The 16,504-nt window shown below is 40.9% G+C and overlaps 1 pseudogene; it reads left to right on the top strand.

The window, feature by feature from the left end:
* The first annotated feature begins 2,058 nt into the window (after positions 1-2,058).
* Positions 2,059-10,301, top strand: LOC125905335 (major histocompatibility complex class I-related gene protein-like; annotated as a pseudogene).
* The last annotated feature ends 6,203 nt before the right edge of the window (positions 10,302-16,504 follow it).

Below are 16,504 nucleotides of genomic sequence, written 5' to 3'. Positions count from 1 at the left end.
TTGGCATCAAGCCCCAACCTCCGGTGGAGACGAGTGAGGCCAATGTGGAAGTGCCAAAAACTGCAGTTCACTGACTGTCCACTTGAGGCTGGCTCCGGAAGTGAGTCAATCCCCATAGACCCCCATGTTAAAATGCCCAACTTTAGAGCAGAAATAAACATGTTTTACTTAAATAAATTGATTGTGATCTGTTGAACATTTAAGTTGTATTGTTTGCATGTAAAAGTGTCTGTGAAGTAGGTAATCTAACACATATATTACTTTTAATATCTATTTGTCTGTGTAAAGTTTTCCTCTAGGTGACCCAGACAGACTGGACCAGTGAACACTCAACACGAGGAGACAGAACTGGACTCCAAACAAGACTTCCCATCTGTGCAGTGAACACTCTGAGAGTCATCACTTCAGCACTGACTCCAGGATAAAGACACCTTTTTTCATACAGTACCTCACAAAGAATCAAGAAACTTACTAGTTTAAAATGATGAATTATTGGCCATAATACATTTAAATGCATTACATATATTACTAATTGTCATACATTAATAAGTACTCGATTAGGGCACAGCTTGCCCTGTACTATTCCTGATAAGGTGAAATTACTGACACACCAGTGCAGCTTAATGTTCCCCTGATGCAAAAGGCCAAATTAAGATTTTATCAGTCAAGGAACATGACATGTATTTACTAACTTTAACATTTTAGTGCCTTTTATACAAAGTGAGAATTACTATCTTTTTCCCCACACATAATGAGACAGCCGAACATAGCATGATTCCACAGTGGTAGTGAGCTTTGAGAACAGTTTGGTTTCCTTTTGATAGCAACAGTTATTTTAATGTGGATGAACTGCATACTCTTCATTCATATTCCATTTGTCTTGGTAGTACACTGTTAAATTTAAAATCACATTCAAATATAAAGTCGAGTATCTACAGAACTTAAACACAAAACTATTTTATGAATGACAGCCACTTACTCAGCAGTAAGATCATTTTGGTGGTGAGTGGGCTTTTAACCAAGACAGGCTGTAGTCAGTGTTTTCTACCTGTGTTTTTAACCTGTCATCTTTCTCTCTTGTAGGACACTTGAGGAAAGTTACAAGGCCTAGGCCAATGTGATATTTACTCCACAGTAAAGAGGTTGTTTCACAAGAAATTAAGATTTTGCAAATTGTGACACTGGGTCCTAATCCATAGGTTTTATAATTACTGTTATAAATCTTTTCATTTATTTCATGTGTACTTTTTGTAACATTTTAATAGTGATGATTTCATGAATGCAATCTTTGACTTAATTTTTTTAAACTGTTTGTGTAATGGTTACAATTTTTGTGATATAAAGTGGATCAGACAAAAAAAGCAAATTTTCTGAAAGCTGTCATTCATCAGTTTCCTGTGATGATTGGAAATATAGTGATGATTCAAACCATTAACAAAATATAATCGTTATTAATGGCATCTTAATGTTTTCATTTATGTCTTAACATTTACCCAAGTTTGCATTTGTCTTAGCAGAATGTAAAAAAAAAAAAAAAAAAAAAAAGTCTGATGTTATGTGCTGGTTTTGTTTGAACATTTCTTTAAGACAAATGAAGAAAATTCACTGAGAAACTATTCTCCTTTTGTGAAAAACAAGGAATTATCTGCACACTGAATAATTTTAAGTCCCGTAGGAGGTATTATTTATTTGACATTGTGACATATGAGAAGGTTCTGTGGGTATTGCTCGGTATTGAGGCTTATATAGTGAGGCTAAAAAAAACAACAACACATAATTGGCTGATTATCTTTCTGTTTGCCTCACTACAAAAAAGTCACAATACCTTTGCCTGATGAAGACCCTCTCAGAGTTGGCAACATAGCAAACAAGTGATACCTCCTTGGGGGCTTCACAACTATTGTGTCCAGCTAATTCTTTGTTTCCTACAGTCCCTGATTTAGTTGCGTCAGAACAGAGACACTCCCACTCTCACTCTGGTTCACACTCTAACACAGTAAGTGGCAGTAATGCGCCTTAACGCTGATTGCCACCCGCCATAACCCTTAGAAGAAGAAGAAGAAGAAGAAGAAGAAGAAGCGGACACTCCTTCCTCCCAGTGCCAACTGCCAAAAAAAATGAGGAACAAACAGCTGCCCCAGCTCGGTCACTTCTTCATCAAACCAAGATGAAAAATTTACTTTTGCTGCTTCTCTTGTGTCACGTGTCGTCATCAGGTGAGATCACACTGTGAATATTTGCTTCACTTTCCACTGGGCTCTGTATTTTGATTGTATTTTGTTCCTGCGTAGCTCCAGGACACACTTGTTTAGTTTTACTTTTACTTCTACAGTACTTTAGAATTTGGTAAGACTAAGTTTAAAGTTGACCACAATGAATATCAGGCACATGCACACATAGACCCCAGGTGGTTCTCATGCACCTGCCCTTTTGCCCTCTGACCAGGCAGCCAAAGTGCCCTTTTTTGTGAGACATTTTGTTTGTTTCTTTTTCTAATGTAATATTTACCGGCAACGAGCAGAGTAAAACACCAAATTACTTTCTCACTTCCACATGTCTATAAAAACCAAAACTCCAGTCAAAATAATGCTATGATCTCCCACACTGTGGCTCTTATTTATATAAAAACAAATCTGAAATGCGGCTTGTTGCTGCGCATGCCTTGTGCTAAGAGCACAGAGAGGAGAGGAGGAACCCAAAGGTGCAGTCCCTGCAGGCGCCTGTTCTCTAGGATTCTTTATTAATATTTGAAGTGTGTTTATAAGGTAATTATAAGAATGAGTGGCTATTATGACTATGTAAATAAATCACAGCGGTTTCCTTGTAAATTCAAAACTTTGTTGTTTACAATGCATTGTGTGTGTGTGTGTGGGGGGGGGGGGGGGGTGGATTGAATTTTAAAAAACATGAATTTATTCTTATTTCTGAACCAACAGGAAATAAAGCATTTAGATGGATCGCAGGTTAAATTAAAGGGTTCTGATGGGAACGTGACAACAACAAAAAATAAAAGCTATAATAAAATAATACAAGCTTAAGGAAAAGAACCATGTTTGTAAGAAGCTGAATTTGATGTAAATAAACCAAACTACTACCTCAACAGAGTCTTTTCTCTTCAGCACTCTGTTAACTTCATATTTAAAAACTTTGAGGCAGAAATCATCCTCAGTGTGTCGCTGTGTCAGAGCAGTTTCTACTCTGTACATCCAGAACCACTGAAACCTCTCTGCAGAACACGCTCCATCATTTACACACAGTAAAATGTGTTGACTCAGCACACAACATGAAATAAGACAAGTTGATCTGCAGGAGAATAAATATTTGAAAGCAGTACAGAATGCCTGAGAGTGTGACTGTCTTATATTCTATCATATTTTTTATTTTGAATTGTCGCCTGCCACCTGAATTTTGTTTTGTTTTGCATAAATAAATACATTTCCACCATAAATCAATGCAGAAAACATTACCGGAAAGCAGGAAATTAAGTGTTTGAGACCCCTAAAAGCTCCCCCCACTTAATATGTGCCCCCAGCAATGTTTCAATCAAATGACACCCTTGTCTGCACCACTGTATATTGATTCAATTAAATTAAAAAATATGTAAGTAAGCAAAATATGTTACTGTATATAACTGTATTTTTTAATTAATAATTATCAGAGAGAGGCCCCTTTTTTTTTTGCATGAGCACCTGCCCCCAAAAATATCTGTGCACGGGCCTGCCACATATATCATATTTATGATGAAGGTGATGATGATGTGTATATTTAATATGAATGTGCCTCATTTGTCCTGCAGTAAAACACTCCCTGAAGTTTTTCGTCACTGTATCTTCTGGAGTCCCAAACTTCCCAAAGTTTGTGGGTACTGCAGTGGTTGATGACATTCTAGCTGGTTACTGCGACACTGATATAAAGGTCGTAGAACCAAAACAGGACTGGGTGAAATCAGCATTAGGAAACAATCCGCAGCATTTGGAGTGGTACACTCAACAGTGTTTTGTGATCCTGCCACACACCTACAAAGCCATAATGGACAACTTGAAGCAGCACTTCAACCAAAGTGGAGGTACAACTTGTATTTCATTCTTACTGTTAAAGTGCTCTGTATCGTAGCTGTAAAGTAAAGTGACCCACCACAAGACTGGGAGGATAGCGGAGCATCACACAATGTACAATATGTTTAAGATCATCTTTCCACTGGAGGTATCATCTGTACATCACTGTTAATTACAGACTCTGTTTCTCAGGTATCCACATTTTCCAGAGGCTGAATGGCTGTGAGTGGGATGATGAAACTGGAGAGGTTAATGGTTTTTGTCAGTATGGTTATGAAGGAGAAGACTTCATGTCATTGGACCTGAAGACACTGACATGGATCGCTCTGAAACCACAGGCTGTCGTCACCAAACTGACATGGGATGCTGACAAAGACAGACTAAAACGCCATGAAAACTACTTAACTAATATTTGTCCTGAGGAGCTGAAGACTTATGTGGCCATTGGAAAAAGCTATCTGCTGAGAAAAGGTAGAATCACATGACCTGATGTAGTTTCATTAACATAACAATGTTCATACAACCTGCTCAGAATGAACTGCTGTTGTATTTTCACTCCAGACTTCTGTTTGACTGTTTTCTGTGGCGGTAAAGTTTGATTTAGCTCTCATCAATCAGCAGAGACTGACATGTTGGAGTGCTCTGACGTTTCTGTCCATCCAAGCTGAGACTGTGATAGATAGTGCACAGTTAGCATGAGTTAAGTAAGTTTACAGTGTTTTAGAATAGACATATTGCTGTTTCATTGAACATTGCTATGAACTGTTTTGCTGTAATCCACAAAAACAGGCGGATCTTTCTTCTCTGACTGTAGTGAGTTTTTTAAGTGGTGCTGTAATTCCCTTTTCTGTCTATATACAGACAGTGTGGAGGTAGCTAAGGTAGGTGTAGCTGATGGGTTGTTGAATACTTACTTATTCATTTATTTTGCCCAGAAGAATTTTCACACCTTCTGTTGTTGATTGAGATCACTTTTAGATTGACCAGCAACAATTATTTTCCACTGGTATGAACAAGTGTCGTTTATTAAATAGCGATAATGTGAAGGTGATGAAGGACACTCCGCTGACACCGTCTTGCTTGTATATAGAAAGGTTTATTACAAGAAGTACAGCATCTATCAAGCATCTAGATTGCCTGAGAGAGAGTTCGAAGCCAATATGAACTACTCTGAATAACAGCTCCAAGTACTCTGCCTATATAGGGTTCAGTTGTTTTTGTGAACTTTGAGACAAAATGTGACAAGTGACAGAGAGACAATTTAGATGGAATCCAACCTTTCACCTAGCTTATCTATCCTTGACCTGAGCCATAATAAAATCTTAACCTGGGCCCCTAACTAATCATATAAGACCCCGGTCATCACATAACATGTGGCACGTCAGACACTACACAAGCATTGAAATGTACTGTGCAAAAAAAGGTAGAACTCACATATGTCTTTATTTGCTTCTCTCTGTCTGCAGACCTTCCCTCAGTGTCTCTCCTCCAGAAGTCTCCCTCCCTCCAGTCAGCTGCCACGCTACAGGTTTCTACCCTGACAGAGCCATGATGTTCTGGAGGAAAGATGGAGAGGAGATTCATGAGGACGTGGAGCTCGGAGAGATCCTCCCCAACCACGATGGATCCTTCCAGATGAGTGTTGACCTGAACCTTTCATCAGTCCCACCTGAAGACTGGAGGAGGTACGACTGTGTGTTTCATCTCTCTGGTGTGAAGGACCACATCGTCACCAAACTGGACAAAGCAGTGATCAGGACCAACATGGGTAAGAGTGAGATCAGGAGTGACAGATGTGAAAAGGATACATTTAATTGACTTCAGTTGTCCTGCAGTTCATTATTCATTGATTATTCACCTTTTTCATGCTGGAGGAGACACAGAAGCAGTACCCTTAACTGCCAGTTAGCAAGCTGGCTCCCTCTGTCGCTAACCTGATAATAAGTTACAGATTGCAAACTATACTTTTTCATAGAGCAGATGAAGCAAGTGGAATAACTTCTTCCATTTCTCACTCCATGGAGCTCTAGACAAGAGATTTATGTTGGTGATGTTGGTTGGAGCTTTTGTCATCCAGCTCAATTTGACATTCATCAGTCTTTTTTTTAGCTTTTGTTTAATTTCAGTGTCAAACCAATGCATACAAACTGTTGTAGATTAAACCAACATCACATGTAATGAGATCACAACTACACTGCTCAAAAAATTAAGGGAACACTTAAATCACACATCAGATCTTGATGAACAAATGATTCAAGTTGAAAATCTTGATGAATGAACAGTGTTTAATTTGTTGAGAACAAAATTACAGAACAGCGGTCAATGGAAACCAAACAATGGTTTGACACTGACAGCTGGATTTAAAGTCACACTGGAAATCAAAGTACAAAAAAATACATTCACAGGCTGATCCAACTTGTGTGAATTTTATCAGAGCAACTCAGTGGTGTGTGTGGCCCCCACATGCCTATATGAACTGATAAGTATGGCCATGCTCCTGATGAGTTGGCAGATGATGTCTTGGGGCATCTCCTCCCAGACCTGGATCAGGGCATCAGTGAGCTCCTGGACAGTCTGTGTCAGATGCACCCATACATAACGTCCCAAAGGTGCTCAATTGGATTAAGGTCAGGGGAACGAGAGGGCCAGTCAATGGCATCAATGCCTTCATCATCCAGGAACTGCCTCGAGACTCGGGCCACATGAGGCCGGGCATTGTCCTGCACCAGGAGGAACCCAGGGCCCACTGCACCAGCATGAGGTCTGACAGTCGCTCTGAGGATTTCATCCCGGTACAGCACTAAGGGCTATGACATGGAGGTCTGTGCGACCCTCCAAGGATATGCCTCCTCAGACCATCACTGACCCACTGCCAAACAGCTCATGCTGAATGATGTTACAGGCAGCATAATGCTAATCATGACGTCTCCAGACTCTTTCACGCCTGTCACATGTGCTCTATGTGAACCTGCTCTCATCTGTGAAGAGAACGGAGCACCAGTGGCAGAACTGTCAATTCTAGTGTTGTCTGGTGATGCCAGTCGAGCTCTCCTTGTGTAATGGCCGGTCTGCTGGTATCTCCTCCATGCTCTTGAGACTGTGCTGGGACACACAGCAGACCTTCTTGCAACCGCACATACGGATGTGCCACTCTGGAGGAGCTGGACTACCTGTGCAACCTGATTGGGCTGCAGGTACCGCCTAATGCTGCCAGTAGTAACAAGGACACTAGCAGAACACAAAATGAGAGAAGACTCAGTGAGGAAGGATAAGGAGAGAGCAACTGTCTGTGGCCACCACATGTAAAACCACTGCTTTTTTAGGGGTTGTCTTGCTTTTGCCTCTCCACTGAACCTGTTGTCACTTTCATTTGCACCAGTTAAGTTTAACTCACTGGGTGTTACTGTACTGTGATCATTAAGTGTTCCCTTAGTTTTGTAGATGAACATGTGTACAGTAGGTATTAATAAATGGATGGATGGATCTACTTCTGCTCTAACCTGCTATGGCTATATGGTCTTAGACATGTTGTTGTTTTGGTTTAACAGTGAAGCCTTCTGACCTGACCATTCCCATCACTGCCGCAGTGGCTGTTCTTGCTCTCATCGTCATCGCTGTCACTGGATTCATCATTTGCAAAAAGAAGAAAAGTGAGTTTTTTTTGAAGTGGTTTATTTTTATTTTTTTTCCACTATGGGTTAAAAAGGTAAAAAAAAAGGGCATCAATCACTGTTATGAAGCAACCAACAGAAATACTTTTAGCATGATGATGATTAGACAAAGGGTAGAAAAATAAAAGATATCTATTTAACTTGAGTTAAATAGATAAAAAAGGGGGATCAGAGTCAGTGGGGAAAAGGTGACAACTAAAATGATTTGTCGTCTCTTCTTCCTCTCTGCAGACGCACAATCTCCACGCTGTAAGTAGACTTTGTTTTTATGCTATTTTATCTGACATTAACCTATTCACCAGAATGAACTTTGTCATTGTACATGTCTGCAACATTTCTTTACATTTCAGCTGTGACAACTCTGTGGTTAATGTATGGTTAGGTTTAAGCACAAAAACCACTTAGTTAGGGTTAGGAAAACATCACGTTTTTGCTTGAAATACCCAGTTTGGTCAATGTAAACACAGCTGGAAATGTCACGCCGTCTTGTGAAAACAATACCCACTTATGTTGGTCTTGAACAGTGGTCTGTGGCAGCCATCCTAGGTGTCACAACACCCATCCCATCCTCCTCCTGGTGGGAGCTCATACACATTTAGTATAAACAACAGCATACATATGAAACAAACAAAATGGATCATATCCGTAGTTTGCAGATACATAAAACACAAACTTTATAGACAACAGTAGCAGCTGTTTGTTGAAGGCAGTTCAGTGCAGGATGAGTGGAATAACAGTGTCTTTTGTCTTACAGCTCCTGAAAACAGCTCTGAGCTCTCCGAAAGACTGAGTCCAGAAACTTGATTCACAGACTCATTCTGCACACAATGAATTACTTCTAATGGGAGGGCAAAGCAGTAATTGCTGTGACTATTCACATCTCCAGTTAAACATCACCTTAAGCTTCCTACAACAAACCTTTATATAATAAAGCCACTGAAAGCTTGCTTTCAAATCTCAGTTCAAACTGTTTTTCCTCTGTAAGATTACACAGTCATGACACAAAGCAACAATTAACTTTAAAGCATCTCATGATATCATTTATTTGTTTCATCAGGACTTTGTTGGTGTGATATACACATACACACACACACACACACACACACACACATACATATATATATATATATATATATATATATATATACATATATATACTGTCTTAAACAAAATAAATTTATGGCGTAGGTAAAACACCACGTTTTTACGTTTATTTCCTTGTGTAACCAAAGCACGTGGTTAGGGTTAGGCAACAAAAACTGATGGTGAGATTTAAAAAAAACAAAAAACATCATGGTTTAGTAACATTTACATGTAAAGTGAACAGCGGGCTCCCAGGTGAACATCCAGGGTTTATTGGACCCATCCACCTCCCCTCCCGCCATTCCCATAGGGAATGACACCACTGACACATACTGTACATGGGTATTTTTGAAAATTGGAATTTTCCTCCTAAGTTTGCAAAAGAAGAAAAAAAAGAAAATTTCCAAATGTCCAGTGCTGTCCATTGAAATGTTTTTTCTTTTTGTCAGAAAAGGTAAACGTTACATCTTCTGAATTATGAATAAGATTTTAAAATTATTAGTCAAACTTTGGCGCAAGTCAGATGTTTTGTGGACACACTGTCTAATCTTTCAGTACATTTTAAACCAGCAGTGTAAAATTCATGTAAGTTCATTGGTCACATGCAGCCCAATTAGATCCCCAGTGAGCCGGAGCGGTTAAACCATTGCACAATAACCTATAAATAACAACACCTCCAAATGATGAGCAGTCTGACATGTCTTAAGGAAAGTAAGTGCAACTTCAACACTATGTCTCAGTTTTTCCACATTCAGTCAGTCTTATGCTCACTGTCATCACTTGTGCATTTTTCCATTCACTTCCACTGCTGTGTAGTAATGCTGGCATCACCACACCAAACTAAAGTGGAAGCTAAAGAAGAAGCACATGAAGTTCTGTTTGATTTCGCTCTATAAACAGAAATATTGTCTTTTTCAGAATAAGCAAAAAAAACCAAACAGAATATTTTGTACATGTAAACATAGTCACTGTCACTTCAGTGAACTTTGGTGTGAACAATAAATTCACACTTCAACAGTCTGACTTCTCCTCTGACGTTCTCAAAGCTTCATTCATAAATACACATTACACATTTTGATACAAAATATATTTTTTAAAAAAGGCGTGCAATAAGAATCAAGTGCTCTTTAAAAAAGAAAACAAATTTTGATGCCACAATAACTTCACTGGAGTCATCCTCTAATCTTCAGCAGTAGCCTGTTGTGACAGATTCACAAAAGGACAGATTGAGTAACTGACCAACACTTACTAGACTTCATAGTTGACTTATTATTAAACTTTCATATGCAAACAATTTATCTGTTTCTGGACTGTACTTCAGTGCAATTCTGAGGTACCTGTAGTTTACGTGTTTACAAATTTCTATTTCCTGCTACATCATATTTCTTCTTCAGTACATTTCAGAGGAGCCTGTTGTTCTCTTCTTGCTTTTCTTATGTGATCAGTTTTGTGTTTTCCTGCTCAACCCTTGAAATAAAAGTGTTTTATTTAAGTTCCTGTTGCCTGCAGTCTCCTGCGCTGGGGTCCACCTGCTCCACACAATGACACTTTTACTTCAGAAAAGGATCTAAATATTTCTTCCACTGTTGATTCCTAGTCTAACAGGCATCAGATGTGCATATAGCCACATTTCCATCAGACACTGTCTGTTCCCTTTAGAACTTGTACAACATGGACATAAACGTTAGATCTTTTAGTGTTTCCACCACAGACACTACTCCTTGGGCTCATTTCTGCTCAATATTAGAAACATACACAGACACGGATAGAGCCTTCTGTCTGTACCCTGCCTTCGTTTTGTCTGTGTTTGTACATGTTTTGTTAAAGCTTACAGGTGCCGATGAAAGAGCAGTACCACTGGAGATTTTGGGGGCAATGTCACATGCGATACGACTGTAGAAAACGACAAAGACGTTTAAAAAAAATGGAACAAACCAGTAATATAGTGAAAAGAATTCTTTGTTAACATGTCACAATGTATTTAATGGCCCTTACAGACCACCGTTATCTACAACGCAGCCTCCATTAACATGACTAAAAACAAATGTTCTGCTATAATGACCTCTACATGCAGCAGTGCATACTCCTATTAACATGCCCTAATATGTTGTTGATCATGTCAGATATGGAAAAGGGAAACAGCTGTCACTTGTGCCATTTTCCTTCTTGGCATCAGTATAAGATTCTTTCAGAGTTTTCCACAGGTGGCGGGCTTGTTGGACCGTGCGAACACAGCCTCCCTCTTCCATTCCTTCAAACACCTTCTTGAAAAGATCGATGTTGCGATATTTGTGCATATCTAAAAACCTGTTAATATCCTAGTCTTTCATGATGTGTAAAAGTAGGTGTGGTGTGTTTCTCCTTCCAAATGTGTGTGTGTGTGTGTGTGCGTGTGTGGGGGGGGGGGCTTAGTGGTGGAGCGGGTGCCCCACGTACAGGGCTGTTGCCGCGGCGGCCCGGGCTCGGGTCCAGCCTGTGGCCCTTTGCTGCATGTCTCTTCCTCTCTCTCTCTCTCCCCCCTTCACGCTTCATTGTCCTGTCGATTAAAGGCAAAACATGCCCAAAAAAATATCTTTAAAAAAATAAACAAAGAAATGTAGGGGGTGTTGGACTAAGAGTCTCATCCTACTTTCCTCTCATGTATGTGTGAGCTCAGTCCTGCGTGTTCGTAAATGAAGCAATAGGAGAAGATATTCGGTCTTAGTCAATGCAGTTTTATTAAGCCATAAGGAATAAAATTCAGAGCTCTGGGTCTTTCTGTCGGTCCCTGACAAGCAACAAGTGTGTCAGTTCACAAAGTCTGACTATCTCTCCCTGACCCAGCATGTTTAAGTGTATGAGTCATGAGTCATTGTGCACGCAAGGCATCGTCCTCTTCTCATTGGTTGTTCCATTTCCTTCTCTGCTGCACCATGCCCCCGCCTCATGTTAAGCTGACTCCTTCCTGATGACGGGTGGGGCATGGTTCCTGTTTTGTGAGACAAGAGAACAACAACACTTCCCTCCACCTGCAGTACTCTACTATCTGTACATCAGTTCTGTTCTTTTTACTGTATATGGAGCTAATTATCTAAGCATTGCGATATGCACTCATCTGTCTCCGTGTCTCTTCCTCTCCTGTACTTCTCCACTTCTGCAAAGCAAGCACATTTTGATTAGCCGAACTCATCACACTATTTAACATCAAGCCATTACCTAAAGTTCAAATAGCAAACACATTAAAATCATTATATTCCAACAGTCCCCCTTTTGGCCTCATATAGATGAGGCCATTACCCTTAAGCACCAATGCACCCAGGTCCCCACCCCCTTTCAGGTCTTTTAATTACTGTAACTTTTTGTTTTTCTCAAAAACAAAAAGTTATAACTCCCCCTTTTGGTCTCATACACATGAGACCACTCATACTTTGTCTTCTTCTGAATCTGAATCTGAATCTGTCGGCGGTTCCCCCAATAGGATGGCCGTCTCCATTTGAGTCATCTGATACGGTGGGGGTTGTGGATGTTTTCTCTCCACTGCTGACACTATGATCCTTTCACAGAGAGACTTGATGCATGGGATGCAACAACAGCCACACAATGCTAACACCCCGAGCATTCCCACCAGAGACAAAAATACTGATACCACTAGATTCTTCCACTTACCAAACCATTGTTTGAACACTCTGCCTATGGGGTTATCGATACCTGAATGCTCATGCATCTCTTCGGACAGTGTACGTAGCCCTTCCAGTGCTTTAGTGACTGACCCATCTGGAGCTGTGTTATTTGGGATGAAAGTGCAGCAGGGATCCTGGAACATAGAGCAGACACCCCCTTTCTCCGCCAAAAGCATATCTAAGGCAATTTGGTTCTGGATTGTCATTAGGGAGGTGGCCAACTGCTCCGAGAGTCCCCCAACTGCATCTCTGGTGCTGTTAGCCAATCTGAGAACATTGTAATGAACATAATTAATTCTGTCAACATTCTTGTTAGGAGTGATGGAGAACAGAGCAGATATTATGGGCAGGTTTTCAAAACCCGCAGCTACCTGGTCAGCCAATTTATATTGATCTGGAACCCCGCGAGGAACGCCTATGGCGTCTATATACGTGGTGGAGTCAGAGCCAATGTCAAACATGTCTCTTTTCTTTCTGCTAGAACTGGCCTGGGTGTCCCTCAGCCCTAAGAGAGGCACTGCCAGTTGGACCAGTGTGCACGTGCCGGTCCAGGTAGATGGCAGGGATAAATGGAGGGTTTTATCTCCACAGTTTATCACAGAACACAGGTCAAATTTAAATCCCATGGCTGTTCCCCTCGTATAGTTCAATGTGATGCCACCATACTTATCTATGCAGCTGTCGGAAGGTCTGCCTGTTCCCGCACTTCTTTTGGTTCGGTTTCGTGGTTGCTTTGTGGCTTTGTCTCTGGGGGAAGACTCAAAATATAAAAAAGGTAAAACAATAACACAGGTCAATACAAAGCCTCCCAGCCAGCACCACTTATGGTGGCGTTGCTCTACTCCCAACAATCTCATCATTTCCTCTATAATGCATAAATGAATGTAAATGTAAAAAGTAAAGGTAAATATGGAGTGTAAATATAAAAATGTGGCAAGCAAACTTTCAGTATATCCTGGCCTGCTATATTCAATCATACTCTGGGCAAAGTGTTGCTTCAGAGGAGCTTCTAACCTTCACATTGATCACAGGATATCTTTACCGCACTTATGCTGAATTAAGAGTAAATGTAGGTGTGAGTGAGTTGTTTTTTTTTTTTAGTCTTTATTGTCTCTTATGTCTTCCAGTGTTCGGGCAGGTGTCTCTGCCACTGCACACTGACTCCAGTGATACCATGTGTCACCTTTTCCCTGGAGTTTGACGGCGTGGGACGTCCGTTCCATGACTTTGTAGGGGCCAGTCCACCTATGTTCCGACCACTTTCTTTTAATCACCTTGAGCAGGACCCACTCTGATGTTGGGGGCCCCTTTCCTTCTGCTCCCTCCCGAGCTGCTGTCACCTGTTTGGAGAAAACTGACACCAATGCTGTTAGTTGGTCATAATACAGTTTATATTTTAGAGGACTTTCTTCCTCTTCTGTAGTTTGAATCCCAGCTCCCGGTCCCGGGAACTGTTGCCCTGTTTTCAGCTCATATGGAGTAAAACCTGTCAGTGAGTTAACAGAGCTCCTGATTGACATTAGAGCTAGGGGTAGCGCATCCATCCAAGTCATTTTAGTCTGGGCACAAATCTTGCCTATTTTTCCCTTAATAGACTGGTTCATCCTTTCCACCTTGCCCTGTGACTGAGGATGATAGACTGTGCCAAATGTGTGTTTTGGCCCCAATGCCTTCTCTACCTGCTGTAGGTCTTTGTTTTTGAAGTGAGTCCCGTTATCAGATCTAATTCGTTTGGGGAACCCATGCCTGGGGATATATTGATTTATCAGAAATTTGATTACTATCTTTGCATCCTGTGATTTGGCAGGTATGGCTTCTGGCCAACCAGTGTATGCATCCACTGCCACCAGAAGATACCTGTATCCTCCCACTCTCTCTAGCATGTCTGTATAGTCAATAATGACCTCTTGACCTGGGAGTTTGGGGAGGGGAAATCTCCCCTGATGTGGTTTCACCGTGGGTCTAACATTGTATTCTGTACATATTTTACATTCTCTGATGTGATTCTCAATCATGGCTGGCAGAAAAGGGTGCCACCAATGCGTGAGACCTCGCACCATTTGCATCTTTCCACAATGAGTCACCCCGTGAGCCTCCTGGAGGACTGATCTCATCAGCCCTGGGGGTAACACTGGTCTTCCGTCCGGAGACCTCCACACACCCTCTGTTCTCACTGCTCCTCTCTCTTTCCAGACTGTAAGCTCCTCTGGAGAGGCTTTCTGCTGCTCTGCTATTAACATATTTACATCACAGGGCGGCAGGAGGTCATGCGCTGTTCTCTCTGTTTGTAGCATTACATACTGCTGACTGTATCCTGCCTTTCCTTTGGCTGCCACATCTGCTGCGTCATTCCCTCAGGAGACAACTGTCCCTGCTTTGTCATGACCCTTGCACTTAATCACTCCTACCTGTGTCGGCTTCATCAGAGCCTCCCGTAGTCTCCTCATGTCCTTCTCATGCTTAATGGGGGTCTTTGCTGCTGTTAAAAAGCCAGATCTGATCCACTGTGTCATTTCCACATGGATCGCTCCTACGACATAGGCAGAGCCTGTGTAGATGTTCACTCTTTTCCCTTCTGACCATTCTAATGCTGCAATCATTGCTTGGAGTTCAGTCAATTGAGATGATTCTTTTCCTGTCACACTTTCTGTAATCACTTCCTCAAACCCTGTCTCTGTCTGTCTTACCACTGCATATGCTGCTTTGAGTCCCTCCGTTGGATGTCTAAAACAACATCCATCTGTGAATAATGTTTTTTACACATAGGGCCTAAGTCTTTAGCTTGATGTTTTGCGTGGACTGCCAAGGATTTGTGAGGGGAGGCTTCCTCCGCCCCCTCATACCGCTGCAATTGCTCTGAGGTCAGTTCAACAGCTGCAGCCACTCCCTCATTTCCCAGCGGACTTATTTTCCCCTTTCTTTTTTTTTTTTTTTTTTTTCAAATAGATTTTATTGGGTTTTTTTAAAAAAAAAAACAACATAACATAACATACAAGTGCTCCCTGTGTTCACGCAGACATTGACACATAAAGAAAAACACGACACCATCCATACCCAATCACCGCAGCCCACGGTCACCCCTCCCCCACAAATCAGAAAACACCGTAGACACTAAGCACATCGTGCCCTCTCCTATCCACATGCAGTGAAAACAAAAAATTTAAAAAAAAAAACAAAAAAACAAAAACATAATAATAAAATAAAAGAAATATATATATGTACACAGTATACCTGAGTATATGGTAGTCAAATAAAATTAAAACTAAAACAGAAGCAGTGAATTAGAGACTGGCAATAACCAATATGATAGCATAAATCATCCAGTGGAAGTATTCCAGTCTAAAGCATATTTCCCCTTGTTTACAGTATCACGGAGGAGTAAATACTTCAAAAAGGACCATGTTCCTTCAAACCAATTATCATCCCCTTTCATTCGTGCAGTAAGTCTTTCCAGGGGTAAGACTTTATATGCCTCTTGGTACCATTGTGTGACAGTTGGAGGTTTGTCACTTATCCACTGCTTTAAAATACATCTCCTGGCCAGAAACAGAAGTTTGTCACAAAGTTTGAAATCTGTTCGACTCAAAGATAATGTTTTTGAAGGCAAACTTAATATGAAGAGGCCAGAATCCTTTCTAACTTTAAGTGAAAAATCTTACTCAGCTCCTGGGCCACATTACTCCAAAACCTTGCAATCAAATGACATTCCCAGAAATAGTGAATGTATGTACCAACAGACATTTTACATTTGATGCAAAGAGGAGAGATCTGGTTGTCCATCTTGTTAAGAATGAATGGTGTTATGTGGGATCTATGGAGTATTTTGAACTGGGTTTCTCTCATTCGGTTGCAAATAAATGTGGTTTTGGCAGAGACAATTGCTTCATGCCAGTCATCTTCAATAAATTCCCCAGATCTCTCGTTCCCACTTCTGTATCACTTTCCTTATATCTGATGTATCTAAGGAGTAGAGCAGCAGTAAGAATGAGAGAGAAAATGTCTTGCTTCTTTTCGGTTAAGTACAAATAATTCTATA

Source organism: Epinephelus fuscoguttatus, linkage group LG17 (genome assembly GCF_011397635.1).
Source record: "Epinephelus fuscoguttatus linkage group LG17, E.fuscoguttatus.final_Chr_v1".
Classification (NCBI taxonomy): domain Eukaryota; kingdom Metazoa; phylum Chordata; class Actinopteri; order Perciformes; family Serranidae; genus Epinephelus; species Epinephelus fuscoguttatus.
Note: the sequence above shows the minus strand (reverse complement) of the source record. Positions and strands in the feature narration are given on the sequence as shown.